The sequence below is a fragment of the Bombus fervidus genome, chromosome 16 (assembly GCF_041682495.2).
Source record: "Bombus fervidus isolate BK054 chromosome 16, iyBomFerv1, whole genome shotgun sequence".
In the NCBI taxonomy this organism is placed as follows: Eukaryota; Metazoa; Arthropoda; class Insecta; order Hymenoptera; family Apidae; genus Bombus; species Bombus fervidus.
Genome location: NC_091532.1, coordinates 5,536,608 through 5,552,015, shown reverse-complemented (window position 1 = coordinate 5,552,015; position 15,408 = coordinate 5,536,608). Strand labels below are relative to the sequence as shown.

General features: G+C 31.1%; 3 protein-coding genes across 4 annotated transcripts in view; 2 read left to right on the top strand and 1 right to left on the bottom strand.

Annotated features, from left to right (window-relative positions):
- LOC139995785 (putative fatty acyl-CoA reductase CG8306) overlaps positions 1 to 15,408 on the bottom strand; it is a 91,144-nt gene that overhangs the window by 5,570 nt on the left and 70,166 nt on the right. The window lies entirely within an intron of this gene.
- Positions 1 to 15,408, top strand: part of LOC139995781 (uncharacterized) — a 112,841-nt gene that overhangs the window by 47,959 nt on the left and 49,474 nt on the right. The window lies entirely within an intron of this gene.
- Positions 1 to 15,408, top strand: part of Far1 (fatty acyl-CoA reductase 1) — a 49,629-nt gene that overhangs the window by 2,540 nt on the left and 31,681 nt on the right. Inside the window, exon 1 of one of the 2 annotated variants that reach the window (XM_072019597.1) lies at positions 4,680 to 4,970. The exons of the other annotated variant lie outside the window; for it this stretch is intronic. The gene's annotated coding sequence lies outside the window, so the exon portion shown is untranslated. Of the gene's footprint in view, positions 1 to 4,679; positions 4,971 to 15,408 lie in introns of those variants that run through there. 2 annotated transcript variants of the gene reach the window in all.

The following is a 15,408-nucleotide window of genomic DNA, read 5'->3' as shown; positions in this document are numbered from 1 at the left end:
CAACTAGATATAAACATATTTCATTTGTAAATATATTTTCGTTAAAAATTTGTAACAAAGAAACGATATATGTTGGTTTCGAAAATATTCGGACTATAACTTAACTTGGACTTCTATGTTCTTTATCCGAAATAAATACAGATAAAAAGCAATAAAAATGTTAAAAATTCAAAATTTCTTATTTTTAATAAAATACATCTACAGACTGTATTGCAGTCTATTTTCGATTGTCAATTATTTATGTATTGCATAAAATTGGGTATGCGAAGTTAAAACTTTATGGAAATGTAGATTTTGTTATTCTGAAAATGTGTGAAAAACTTTATGACCAAATATTTATTAGTTTTTACAAAAAACTATTTAACAACTAAGAAGACGTCATCGTAGAACATAATTTCTACAATTTTCGAAAGTCGCACAGCAACTGGCGGAGGCTTTTTCTATTCTTGAAGAACTTATTAATCCTAAATTAGAGAACGGTGTTAAAAATTATACATCATTGTACTTTTCATAGGTCAATTATAAAATATCAATTAACACTGATAAAACACGTTTATAATGCAAAGAGTATTAATTTGTCCTTAATATTTATATTAAGAACGTAAAAATTATTAGAATTCAATAATGCAGACAAAAATAAGATTTAACTCTAACCTAACCCTAATCCTGACTATAATTGTGATGACAATTATTAAAAGTCTTTAATTATTTAATAATAAAGTAACAATTCCATTTTTCTTGATGTTCGTTATAAAAACATATAGAAGTAATATCGATGATTATGATTAACAATAAATTAGTGATAAAAATAAAAAATTTAATGTAAGCGAACAAAAATTTCTATTCTGAAATCAATTAAATTTTAAATTATACTTGTGAATTTGTACATGTAACGTGTAACGTCTCATTTGACAGATATTTTTCATATCTATAACTTTTATTCTGAACTTTTTGTGATGCAATTAGTGAGTTCATTGTTATATGTATTGTTATATTGTTGTTTTCCACAAATCTGGAGATAGTTTACAAAGTTCATGCATGAAACTTCGAATGGATTTGTTTCCGAACGTGATTTCTATGAACTCGCGCAAGAAAATGTCATACTATCTGATATCGCATAACAGGTTAATTTATCTGGATTGTAGTGACTGAATATTTTTGAAACCGACTGTATAAAATGAGCGACGAAATAACGAACGTGCGTTACCATGATACATAGTATTAGAGTGGAAATTTCTTCCTTGATAGTATTAATAGACCAAGAATATTTACATCTAATGGTGATTAGAAGGTGTTATAATAGGTTATTTTGCGAGTATGTACGTAAACATTGAACTACGTAAAAAGTGACAAGATGTTGGATGAAGTTGTCAAAGAACCATCATCTCCAATTTCGATGATTGTGAAATATATTATAAAGTGAAACATTTTGAACAACTTTTTCCTATACATACAATCGACGGTCGGCCTTAGTTTTCGAGTTATATACAAAAATAACCTGTCGCTTAGCGTTAGTTTTTAGGTTGGGTTGCCATCTTTATGTTTTCTCTTAAAATACAGATGCTTTAAGACTTGAATAGAAATTTGTCTTTAGAAATTTTTGATTAATTTGCTTTTCATTTTTCATTGTTGCACGTTTGCTTCCTTTTTCAATGTATGTAGCGGTATAGAGCGCGCTTCGTGTACGTTTATTTTTCTTAAACGACGCAGACGTCAGACATCAGTACTAATGCAGCAAGTTTTTACTTCGGAAAAATATTGCATAAATAATTTTTTACCGCCCTAGGCACGAACACTCTCCTTTGATATTGTTAATCAGTAATGTTATTTTGGAAAATGTAGATATAACATTGGGAAATGTAGATATAATTTTGTTTTCGATTATAAAATTAAATTTTTCAGAAACAATGATTACATTCTCAAGCTTACTTAATATATTAAGCTGCTTCATTTCCACTTTCATTTCATCAACATTTAAATTTTTATTATAAATGCTCTCAATATAAGTTTTACAATTTCCTTACTATAATCATATATAGGTACATAAATTTAAATTTATTCTTTACATTTTCATATATCATCTCTTCTATACAAATCAGTAACTATTCTATCACGAACGAATTAAAACATGTTCGCTCCAAAACTCCAAAACTTTTAACTGCACGTTGATCTCATTGTTATTATATATATTTTTGTAACTTGGTATCTTTTTCTACATTTAATTAGAATAATATTTACAGCTTTATTCTTAAACTCCTTGACATTGTTACGCGTATCTTTAAGATAAAGTTGGTTATGCTTAGTAGTATCATCGTCATTATATAATATAATGGTACTGTAGGTATGAGAATGATATTGAACCTGTTAATGATTGCAACGATTTACTAACAGCATTTATTCTATATAAAAAATTTTTCTACATAATCATTAATGAAACAAGTTCGAATTTGTCCACTTCAGTAACTAACGTATCCGCTTTTGCTCGAACTGGCTTTTCAGTTTCATTTACGGATAGTCTGTTTAATGCTGTTTCAATATTAACATAATTCTCCTTTAAAGTACTTACTGCATCAGCTCGTGCAGACTATCTTGTATGTAATAAAGATTTTTTGTAACAAGTACTATTATTGGTATATATTTTTTAATTAAATTTGGAAGTCAGAGCCAATGGATTTATTTATTTCATGCAATAATGACAATATCTCTGTACTGTCGCCTCTTTTCAACGGACCCTAAACACGTGCCTATTTTGCCTAGTAGTCAACATGATCCTGATATCATGTAATATTGAACAGTAAAGATATGTCAAATGAAATATTAAATTTGAATCTTAAAGGTTATCGATCAATTACTATTAATATAGGAAAAAAGTGTTTATGATTCACTGAAATCATAAGACTTTAATATTATTTAATTGCAATGTTTAAGGTTATCAATTAATGACGATTGGCAGAAAAGGATGTTTATAGTTTATTGTAATCAGCAGGTAATTTGTATCGCAAGATTTTAATATTATTAGAACGAATATCATAGAAATTTGATTATTATAAGATATTTCCCGAATTTAATGTATATGGATGTGCATATGTATGTATTTTAAACTATTTCTGCAATCTACTTATCATCATATAATCGTAGGTTTATCGTTCGTGTTTAAATCGATAGATGTCAGACTAGAGCTCATTTTATCTAGTCGCGATAACTGTATATGTACATATGTAATAAAGAAAAAATTATGACTTTACATTGCTTAATTAAAATAAAAAGTTTCATATAGATTAAGACTTTCTAAGTTGATATTAGAAGAGTTATCACAAAAATGTGATTTATCTAAGAATGTATTTTATTCAGTTCTATTCTTTTTTAAAGCCCCTTGTAATTGATATCCCACACTGCTAGCGAGCTGATTGGTTCCACGATGTTACTTTGATTTTAAACTGATATATCTTCCTTTTTATCTTAATTACATATTGAATCATTACGATTAACTAGAATGAACTAAGTCTTGTTTTCGTGAAATTTTAGTAACGTTAGTCTTTACGTAAAAATCCCCATCTAAAAATAGTTGGATAAAAATTTATTATGTCTGCTTTAGTTTCTATTCTATCAATATATGTATATGTTGGATAAAAGAAGAAATTATTAATAATCAGCTCAGAGAAATATTCAAACAAAAAAAATTGTAATATATAACTATCATCACCACATATAACCTTAGGAGTGAATCCAAATGTAGTATCGCAAAAATTGATTGTCTTTTCGTTTTAATGATATAAATCAGCATTAATGTTATTATTTACATTTATAATATATGATTAGTGCATATTTAATAAACTATGTAAACACCGATAAAACGTTTGTTTATATATATAGGTAATACAAATTATAAATTAATTATGAAATTTATTGCGTTAAATTGAAAGTACATATGTGTACTATTAGTACGCACAAGTACATATAAATATTCTTTAGAGATTAGATACTATATTTAAGCAGTTACATCTTTCATACAAAGCTCTAGCCGAAAAATATCAACTTTCAGTTACAGAATTAAACACAATTACATAAGTATAGCTAGTAAATAATCAGCTAATCAATTTATTAAAAACTACTATTTACGCTAATTGTCAAGTATTACTTGAATTGTAGAACTAATTAGAATGTAGTTACGAAATAATCTCAATGTGGCGATAATACAGCAATATATATCTAGTGAATTTATCAAAAAATAGACATTATCAAGAATAGATTCGAATTAGGCTTTACTACATCATTAACAAAACTAATAACTGAAAAATGAATAACATACCTGACAACACTAAATATGAATGTACTAAAAAACATCAAATTTGACTATGTTAATCTTAAAATCACGTCTTAAATAAAAAACAAATTTTAGATTACTGTCGATACCAAAAGTAAACTTCATATATTACAGATTTATACAGGATTTTTGTGCATTTATAGGAAATTTGTAGATGGAAAAATGCACAGAATGCACACAATATGTAAAATGTAAAATGTAAAGTATTCAAAGTATAGGACTGTCGAACAGTTTTCTATCCAGGTCCCATTTTATTTCATTTCACTCATTAAAATATAAATTTGCACAAATACCACACTAATAATTGCAATAAACACATATATCTGCAAAGCCTAGTGTATCGAGAAGGAGTAGAACGACTTATACTGTAGTCGGCTTGTCAAGGGTTAAGGGTGAGAGAAGTAGCGAGAGAAAGATGGAAAATCTGTAGAGGTTCCTAGTGACTTTTCATGGGAAAGTATTGTCCTGCCTGGGGGGATTTGGCGGTTGCCCCAAGATGGCGGACTCGGTTGGCGTGCGACAAGCACGAGCTGAAAAGTGCCGAGAGCACGATTCGTTCGTGATTCTGTGTTAAATCGGTATCGTGAGTTTCATTCGTGGATAGCACGAGGATCGTTGACGAAGAGGACACGCTCGAATAACGTAGGTAGGTGATAAATCACTGACACGAAATCGTTTCTCTCTATACGGGGTGAAAAGCCGCGCCTACTATCGTGCATCTCGATATTGTGGTGAATATACGTCTAACAACTCTGTTTTATAAATTCATAAATACTCTACTACGTATTCATGTCGATGTTAGAATCATTAACAATATTTTTCGTGATTACGACGTTCGTTATTCAGCTGGAAAAGTCTGTGATAGGGATATCGAATTTGGTGTGCAGAAATCGAACAGTCGAGTACCACGGCCGGATACTTTCGTTCAGTTTCTCTTCCACAGATTCTTAATAGTGTTCTGTTTGATAACAGAAACCATGATCGAACTTTCGTTGATGTAATTTTACGATTTTACCAGATATCGGCAGAACGTTTTTCCCGCGTGTCCGTGAAAGATATCACGAGAAACTCGTCACGTATGAACGTAATTGTATCGTGTTCTCGGTGGATCCATTCTTGAGTCGTTTCAACTATCCGATGTTTCATTTCTTCTAGATTATATTCGGTATATATTCTCGTTTGTTGCCTTGAAGAGATTGGATCTATTAGTTTTTGATATTACATGAAAGGTGAATGATTATTACCGCCTCTGCTTTGACGCATTGTCTCGATCGGTGTGAGCATCAGTGTGTATACGTGTGGATGCGTAACTTGATGTAATTGTGTGCGCGCGTTTCTTGGCGTGCGCAACGCGTACCCGCATGCTGCTTCATCGTGTAAAATAGTTGTAATTTATATTCCCTGTAATCTCTTCAGTACTTAACTGTCATATTTATAACTATCAATATAAGAATTATTACCATGGATTTACTTTGAATCTTGACGTTTAAATCCGGTGTAGATACATGAACGTATTATTGAGGTTTCATACCGGCAATAGTGTGCGATTTGGCAGCTTTATACATATGTATGTATTTTTGATAGCCGGGTCGCATACGAGTGTACTTACACTGCTTGCTTGGTTAGAAATACATATCGCTGGTTTCTTGGGAGAGTTACTGAAAAATTACAAATTTTGAAGTATTTATTATGATGGTAGTATAATTATAAAGTAATGTAATATTTATCAAGATATAGTAAAGTATCATATTTATAAAATAGAATTGTTCATTTAAGAACAATTTTATAATTCAATAGTTTCTTTTAATTGGTTATTTAGTCCTTTCCTTTAGTGTAACCAATATATGTAAACAAAATATGGAAGATCATTAAGATCCAAAGACTGTTAGAGACTGTTAAAACAGTTAAATTGTTGAAGGAAACAGTGTTATGCCACAGATCAATAGAACTTTTTATTCAACAAGTTATTTATTTAATAACAAAAACATTATTTTCTTTTATAATTCTGCTGATAGTTGTTGAGTTTTGACAGTTTCTCATAAAATATTGTTTATACGTATTGTTTATAGTTACAGTAAAAGAAGGGTTAAAACAATCGTATTTTGAATTATGACATTGTTCTTAAATATATGTTATAACTCAATATTTTAAACCTTGTATTTCAAAGTAACCTCTTAAATATCTTAACTATTCTTGGTTATATCACCTTTCCAGGAAATGAACAATATGCATAAACGACATAACCTACCAATATCTTACAGTGCTACCAATTGAAATTGCAACCATTTTTCATTGTTGTGTGCGTATGGTGTTATTACTACATTGTAACATAAAATCATCCTGTTTTTATATTTAGTGCAATATATGCAATATGGAAATAAAAACAGTACGAGTCTATGTTATACAGCTCAATATGTATGTTTTCTTGTTCTTATGTAGGATAGACTTTCTCGAGATTTTGACCGTAGACTATACGTATCTCTGCCAGTGAAAATAGTAGAGAAAAGATGTATATGCACATCACCTAGTGGAAACATGTAATTATGTATAATGATCACGTGCAGCGGAGATATTGACTTGATACAAGACAAGTTGTCATTACATGATACTAAAATCTCGAGAGTAAAAACCAAAAACGTAGATTTCGAAATAATTTATTGACAATCATTTAATTACATTCTTTTTTTTTCTTTTTTCTTAGCGTATTATCGTTATTAATTATGGACGGATTACGAGAATTCTTGTGTTTTCGATTCTAACGCTTGCGACCGTTCACGAGAATTTTCGAGTTTTCACTGTCGTCTTATAGAGAAAAACAATTTAATCTGGCCCGTGCGTACACCTAGCAATAAGACGACTGGTCCGTAATGTGTTAAATTGAATGACATACTATAGATGATGCCCTAACTATATTGTGAATTGTCATCTTAATGTGGATAGTACCGATAATGTTACAATTGATATACAGGGTGTCGCAATAAAAATGTATAACACTGTGTAAACTAATATTTAACAGGAAATGTTTAAAAGTTTAACATAGGTTTTAAAGTTAATTCTTTCGATGGCGTACATAATTCTGTATCACGCTATTTTAATTGACATCAGATAGTGCCCGAGTTGAATTTTTAATGATACATGAATAAAATGATGTTCGATAGAACCACAGTGTAATGCATTTTTCTGTGGCATTGTAATACCTTCAGCTACTCGTCATTGCTAAATAAATAAGTTTATTCCTTTTAGGTCTTTTTATAAATTCGAAAGTTTTACATAATGTCCCATAAAAATTTAATGATTGTTATTTACATAAAAAGTAATATGTTGTTTCTAATCATAAGTAAAATTACCCCTATAGATAACTAATATTTTAATTACCATAAATTACATTAGCCGATTAATTTATGTATGTGTAACAAAAACTAGCCAAATACTATATTAAAAAATGTTTAAATATCTTCAAAATTTACTTTATAAGTACTAATTTAATCTTAATCATACCTATTACCTAATTTAATCTTAATCATACGTATTACCTAATTTAATTTTAATCATACGTATTACCTAATTTAATTTTAATTATATGCATTATCTAGTTTAATTTTAATCATATACACTGTTTAATCTAATTTTAATCATATGCATGACATAAATACAAGAAAAACTGGACTTGAACTGCAGTTATGTGACTGGGTCGCATTGCTTTGTATAAGTAGGTACGCAAAAAGCGATTGATTTTGATTTTTCGCCCTGGATGTATTATCTGGCGTCGGTAAATCCGTGAAACGTGATCAATAAACGGTGCGTTGCTTCCGCGTTCAGCCGTTCCGCGTAAATGGGTGTCGTTCGCGGCGACTATTTATCGTGTTTGTACACGTTCATACATGTTCATACACGTTCATACACGTTTACTCAAAGGGAAACCTTTCTATTCTTTTTTCGTTCGACGTTCCGCTGCAACCAGTATTACATACAGTGGCTATAAAAAGTATTGACACACAACCCCTTATTTTTCAATGGAACACTTTTTTTATCAGGTTCTATACATTTCATTTTCATAATAGCAAATTTTTGTAGTCTAACAATAAGGCAGTAAATTTAAGAAATTAGTATGTACTTGCTATAATAAGCACAATGGTGTGCCAATATTTTTTGTAGCCATTAAAGTTGAAAAATTATGAGAAGCTTGCTAAGACTAGAAATAAAAGATTACAATGAACATAACGAATTAAAATCAATTGCGTTTCTCAAAGGTATACACTCGTTTTATATTTTGGAAGAATTCTTTTATATTATTCCTGTTATATATTTTTTTCTTATTAGCAATTGTTGATTTGGATTTAACTTTTCTACGAAAGATTGCTTAAAATTTTAAGTGAGAAATTACAGTAAACATATATTTCTAAATCAATTAGATTCTGGAAGACATAGTAATCTCGCGTAACTAGTACCTGTTATCTTTCGTTTTCTTTATCACCACTTATTCACATCTGTTTAATTCTATTTCTTTCAATTTCTAATTATTTCTCTATTTCCTATTTCTTATTTAATTATTTCTTTCCATGTATGTCCACTATTGTACCACGTAATATTATTTCCTACAAAGAAATGGGAATATACACTGGCAATCATTAGTATTAACATACCTACTGATATTTAGTACAGATTGAATGCTCATTTATTATAGCTATTATTTTCTAGTCACTTTATTATAAATATATTACGTCATTCAGAACTATGATGTAAAGACTAAAGAAAGTAAAATTTATTAGAGTTTCTCAATCCATAAATGTAACAGATAGATGTCCTAATACATATAGCTGATAGTAATATTAAAGTAAGACCTCCGTCACATTCCATCAAACTTTGTTCTGAATTTTGCTTTCATTGATCTTGACAATATTATACAAACACATATCGCTGTTTCGCTCGTATGACATACGTCATACACGCTAATAGAATCTTAAATTCTAAACTTCATAATTACTTATGTGGTGATGTCATTCTCTCTCTCTCTCCTCGCTCTCTTATTGTACTAAGCTTCTTTAAAAACACCGGATCAGAATTTTATTTGCAAGAATAATATTTATAATTTTGCAATTGCTGGAACTTTACAATTTTCGATTTTCCGTGTATAGCGCATCGATACCGAGGAATCGATATCGAAGAAGGAACTGGACAATATGCAAATGTTTTATGGGCTGTCTGAGCATCGAATGCGTGAGACGAAGTTGTGTTAAAACTTTCCCTGTTTGGATTGTTCGATTTGCGTTTTATTTAGACGAGGCATTGATAAAGCACCGATTACGTTCCTATTGTTCTAGAAATTCCACATTTCTTGATTTTCCTTCATCTTCTAAACAAATTTTATCCTCCTGTTTGTTGACAATTACATTACTATATACTACGCTAGACTAAATATACCAAAGATCTGTTTTGTCCGTATTAATCAAAATGTTATTATTTATTATCTCAGGATTGAATAAAGCTAAAGTTTTATCGTACCGTCATTGTTATTCTTCGTTCAATTCAAAATATTTAGTTATTATCTCGTAATAGAGTGTATAGTATAACTGCTCTTAAAAGATAATAAACACAGGCTAAATGAATTAAGAAAATTACAAGATTAAGCGAGCTTAAAATATTCCAAGATATCTTGAGAAATAAAAAAAAAATGTAAGATAGGATATTTTAATGGGCTAACCATCACGGTTGGTTATCGGTGAGTCAGGTTACTAAACTTTTCAGAATGATTAAAATAAGATAAATATTTTGCACAAATGAAACATTGTGACGCAGTACATTTCAACCTCTAGGAAGAAATATATAAAATTACGTTGTAGTCAACGTGTTAACTAAGAAAGGCAATATTGATATATCTATGCATATATATTTTATATGCATACATAAAACATTACTTCCTATAGTGTTTTTCCAATTTACCTATTCAGATGAGTTTCTTTTTTAACATTTTCTAATAGTTTTAATTGTACAAACATACGTCTACTATTGTGTAAATATGCGGCTATACATAAATTGCCTGTATACACGTTTATCAATATGCACATACCGAAGTGAACAAAATCATCGCGTTAATTAAGAATTTAGATCGTCACGATGGCTTCAAAGAAAATGAGCACGAGCAAATATTGCCAGTTGGTACTCGATTTTTGTACCGTAGCTCCTATGTATTTGCGTATGTGAACATTGATTGAATAGCTCACAAGAACATTAGCTTTGCCTTTCTAACTCTCAATGTCGCCGATTATGCGAAATACTCGAGAATTGAATTGTGCTCGCTTTCGAAACAACCACCTTATTGCCCTCGGTATAATTTAAGAAATTTCAACTTCTAAGGGAATCAGAGCGATAAGATACCGTTTCTCGTTAAACGTACAACATTTTATACGGGGTGTTCCGTTTATCCTTTTATGAATATATCAGGTGTGTTAAACGAAGCATTTTGAAATTTCGTTAGCACCGGTAAAGTTAGAAACAAGTGCGAAATTATCATAAAGATGACAAAATACGTATGTAGTATAGATTTCACAGAGATTACGCAAGCGTTTAATTCAAAAAGCCAATTATCCATTGTATTTAATAAACTTCAGTATTCGATGGGACCATCTTTGGTACTTAAATTTTGGAGATCTATGTTTGCAATAAATATCTCGTAATTCTAAAATATCTTGTAAAAAAAAAATTTTTCAGATCGGTTTCAAATTCCAGAAATATAATCCTGATTATCTTATCTAACGTCAATGAAATCCCAAAATGTTTTACCTGTATAATATACATAATATGGATATACTTTTCCACGGTACGCATTTAATCCATACTTCCCCGAGCCTCTGAATGTTTAAAACCATCCTTCGTATTGTATGTTGACTTTCCACTGAATTTGCTAAATTTGTATTAAATATCTCGATAAAGAAGCTACCTTCCCGATCTAGATAACCCTTATGCTATATTTCGTATTTCTAAACGGTGCAATGTTACTGTTAACCGATACAGAGGTGTTAACTATATTGATAAAACAGCGTGTCATTGAAGAGATGTTCACGTTGTAGCTCTCCTTGACAGATTCTCAGCTTGCGGAACAACGTTATTGGAAAGTTTATTTGCTCGTTCGTTTTGTCAACTCAAATTAACTTGTCCTCGTTTTATGTGGCGATCATCATTAATCACGATTGCAAAATGAATGGTAATTTTGCCAAAGGTGTCTGAACTAATAACGTACTATTAGTGACATATGATTGTTTTTTGGTTTATGAAAGAGGTCCAGGAACTTCGCTATTGGCAAGTAGGATATTACTAAGATATTAATGGGAAGAGTGAATTTATCGAATAGTTATTGCTTCATTTTGATGCTCTTGAAATATGCTGTCAAATTGACAATCCTGAATAACTTCTTTCTATACATATATAGGGCGGTCACTTTCTATTTTCGAGTTGTACAGAATAGTATGTTTGGCATCATACGTGTGCTACTGTTCTGCAGCACAGTCAGTGAATATATTTTATGGTAACCAGATATACTTACAATGAATTCATTTCAATAATTCTATCTGTGGGTATCCTTAAATGTGGCTATTTTTAAAACGCTCATTTACATATATTGTCCCTACGCAAGTCGTTACCATTTTAATAACCTAGCCCAATCTACTTCTTTTCATTTGCAATTCAATAACTGGAATACCTGTCATTCTTTTAACACCATTCTGGTATGTTTTGGTATAGATTTGACCTATGTATATTGGGAGAAAGTTTCTCAGGTTGATGTCCTTGACAACCTAATTCAAGAGTATCGAAGTCGATGTGATGGCAACTATTCGGTAACTTGACCTAGGATTAACAATCTAATAGTTCCTGATAGCGGCCTAATAGTTTCAGTGAACGAAGATGCTATAACGAACTGTATATCTGTAATTGGAATTGTACTATTACGTTATGTGCAGAGAGCGTGAGACAGGCCCGCGAGGCAACCTCATCCGACAATTGCTTCGCTCGAGTTTCCTTCTGTCGTTACAGTCACATAGTACGCGAAGCAGGATGAACCAAAATTACAATTTCGATAAAATCCTTCGAGTGAAAGACTGTGATTTTAATCTTGCCAAAAATCAACAATAGTCGGCTTGCCCTGAGGCAGGTATCCATATACATCGCGAGGCAGCCTCGCGAGTCTGCCTCGCACTGTCTTGTACACACTTTTGGATTGTCAATTACTATCTTCCTTTTTTTTTTCCATTTGTAATCATTTAAACCAAAGTAATAATGATCTCTACGAATGAAAAGGGACGACGATTACCTATCTAATAATAAATTTAGGTTCCAATTACAAGCATACATAGTTCGTTGTAGGATGTTGGCTCATTACGGTATTATGATTTTCTTGGTTACAATAAACGAATACTATACGCGTACTGTAATGAACAATTCTTACGACTGTGAATCCTAAAAAGTTGTATCAAAGGATTGGAATTAAACATATCATACATGAAACTGAAAATTCTTAGTTGCATAATGATGTGTAAAAATGAATATAAGACGAAGATAAATACTAAGATAAAAAATCAAATGTTTCATACGTTAAAACACACGATTACCCATGTTTGATAGTTTATTAGCATGCATTTGTATAGATTCAATATTGATCAATATTTTATACATAATTTTGTATAATAAATACCTACGATAAATTGTTCAAATTCGTTGCGATACTTTTAATACATACTTGACGTTTTCATTTGAATTGCGTTGCAAATATTATGATCGTTTAACTAATTTAGATAATCGTGGTATCGTAACATAAAATTATCGATCAGTATTCGTCTTCATCGTAACAACAAAAGAGACGTAAATCTATTACGCTAATATTACTTTTAAATGTTATGTAAACACATCTTTAATCGTAGCTCCATATGGAATTACATTAGCATACTAAGTGTGTCCTGCTCGTACCACTCACAATTAGATTTCATTCATTTAAATTTCTGTAGTATTTAAACGCTGAAGTTTTGCTTCGGGTAAAAGTAGAAAAAGAAAGGATCGTCATCATAATATATTCTTGTCGCACGAAATGACCTTTGCGCCCATCTTATTGTTTCCTAACATAGCGTGCTTAATTTGAGATTTCACAAACGTCAAGAAAAATGAAACTTTGCATCAAACATCGTGTTGAATATTTGGAATAAATTTATTAAGTTAATCTTTTAAAGCCGTTTGTCTTACCACGTCTATTTATTATTATTTTATTTAATATTATAATATTTTATAATATTTTATTTATTATGAAATAAAGGATATTCTATAAAGTTTCTAAATACCCAAAGAAAAATAATAAAGTAGAATTATCTTTAACACATTCGCCGTGACACGGATTTCGACTGACTTTTCCCTCACATTGATAATATGCATTATCTCAACCCTTAATTGCCATAGTATCATAGATGAAGTTTTATTTTATCATCTCGTAATAATACCATCGCAATATTATTCGTAACCGTTCCAAACAATAATTCTTCCACCTTTTATTTCATGTCGAACAATGATTATTTAATTGCCTGACTTCATTGATGTGCCAAATGAAAAGAGATACATTGCGGTGAATCTTCAGCAGCGATATCATAAACGTGTTGAGTCTCTCTAATAACAGCTTCTAAACAATTAATTCCATGCTATTACACGTTGCATATATTCTTATACTTATTACTTATCCTATGAAACGTTCTCTGTGTTAAGCGTTCAAATACTTTAATGGGCCAGTGTATAACAAATATTATCATGTTCAAAGATGTTATTCGAATGAATTGTTATGACGAAAGTATAAAATGGGGTGCAAGTTGGCTGATTGCCCGCCGTCTCCCTACAATCTGCCCCTGTATCCAATCACGCTCTAATAAACCAATATGTGCACGAGCTGCTTCGGAGCAATTTTCAGTGATCAATGAACCGACTATGAAAATGTCACCCGCGCTATATGCTCTCTATACATACGTCTACGTTATAAATAAATTTCTTTAAGCGACTTATCTCTTTCTGGGACAAGCGCTGATCTGTTCGACTTGCGATCTCAGTCCTCCCGCCAAAAGGTTCGTCATCCTCCCCACCCCGTAGCCAGGACCTTTCAGAATATTCTTAGCGCCTTACACGCGCCGTGGCGGATCATGATATCGGATCATTGGCAAATTTCCTGCGAATTAATTAATTCCTAATTAGGAGGACATGTAGTTCTTTATCGTCATCCTGAAAACGTCCGTGACTCTTGAACTATTTTAGATATTTACAATGCCACGTGTCTAATTAACGACTCTTGATTCTTTGCAAGATCAAAGTTCTCTCGTAGCTTTTCGCTGCTCATAGTAATCGTAGTTTCCTCTTGTACTCTACGTCAGTCTACAGTTTAAAATTGGTTCAAAGAAACGAGACGGTAGATGTAAATAAGTACACGAGCTTGAAGCATGGACAGCACAGGGTCGGCACTTTGTTCTTAACCCCTTAATCTGCAATGTCGTGTTAGAGATAGGGTACATCAATCGGACCAAACATAAACAACACGTGCATTTTATACGTTTTCCCGGCTACACGCGACAAACTCTTCTTTTTTGGCCGCATTCGAACGTGTAGATATATTTCCTTGAAAAATATTAGAAAATTCTTCGAAAAGAATGTTAAGCGTTAAGTAAAGAAAAGTGGAAACTTTAAATCAGTTAGTTAGGTGAAAACAAAAAAGAATTAGACATCTTTAATATAATATTTGATAATATATTTTGGGAAAATATTCAAATAATGAACAATAAAAATAAAAGATTAGAAAATAACGAAACTTGGTTTTGCATAGATTGCGGTGAAATCAAAATATATTTTGCATTATGTATATGAATTATGAAATATTATTTATTATTCACTTCGAGATAATAAATTTTTCTTATGCAATTTGCAGTAATTACAATTAAATTACAATTAAAAATTAGTTGCACCTTACGCATTAAAAGAACGATGCGATTTGCACAACTTCGAAAGCTCAGCCAGACCGTAAAATGCCTCGACGTCTGACCGACCCTGCGGTTGGTTACGGTACGCGCTGT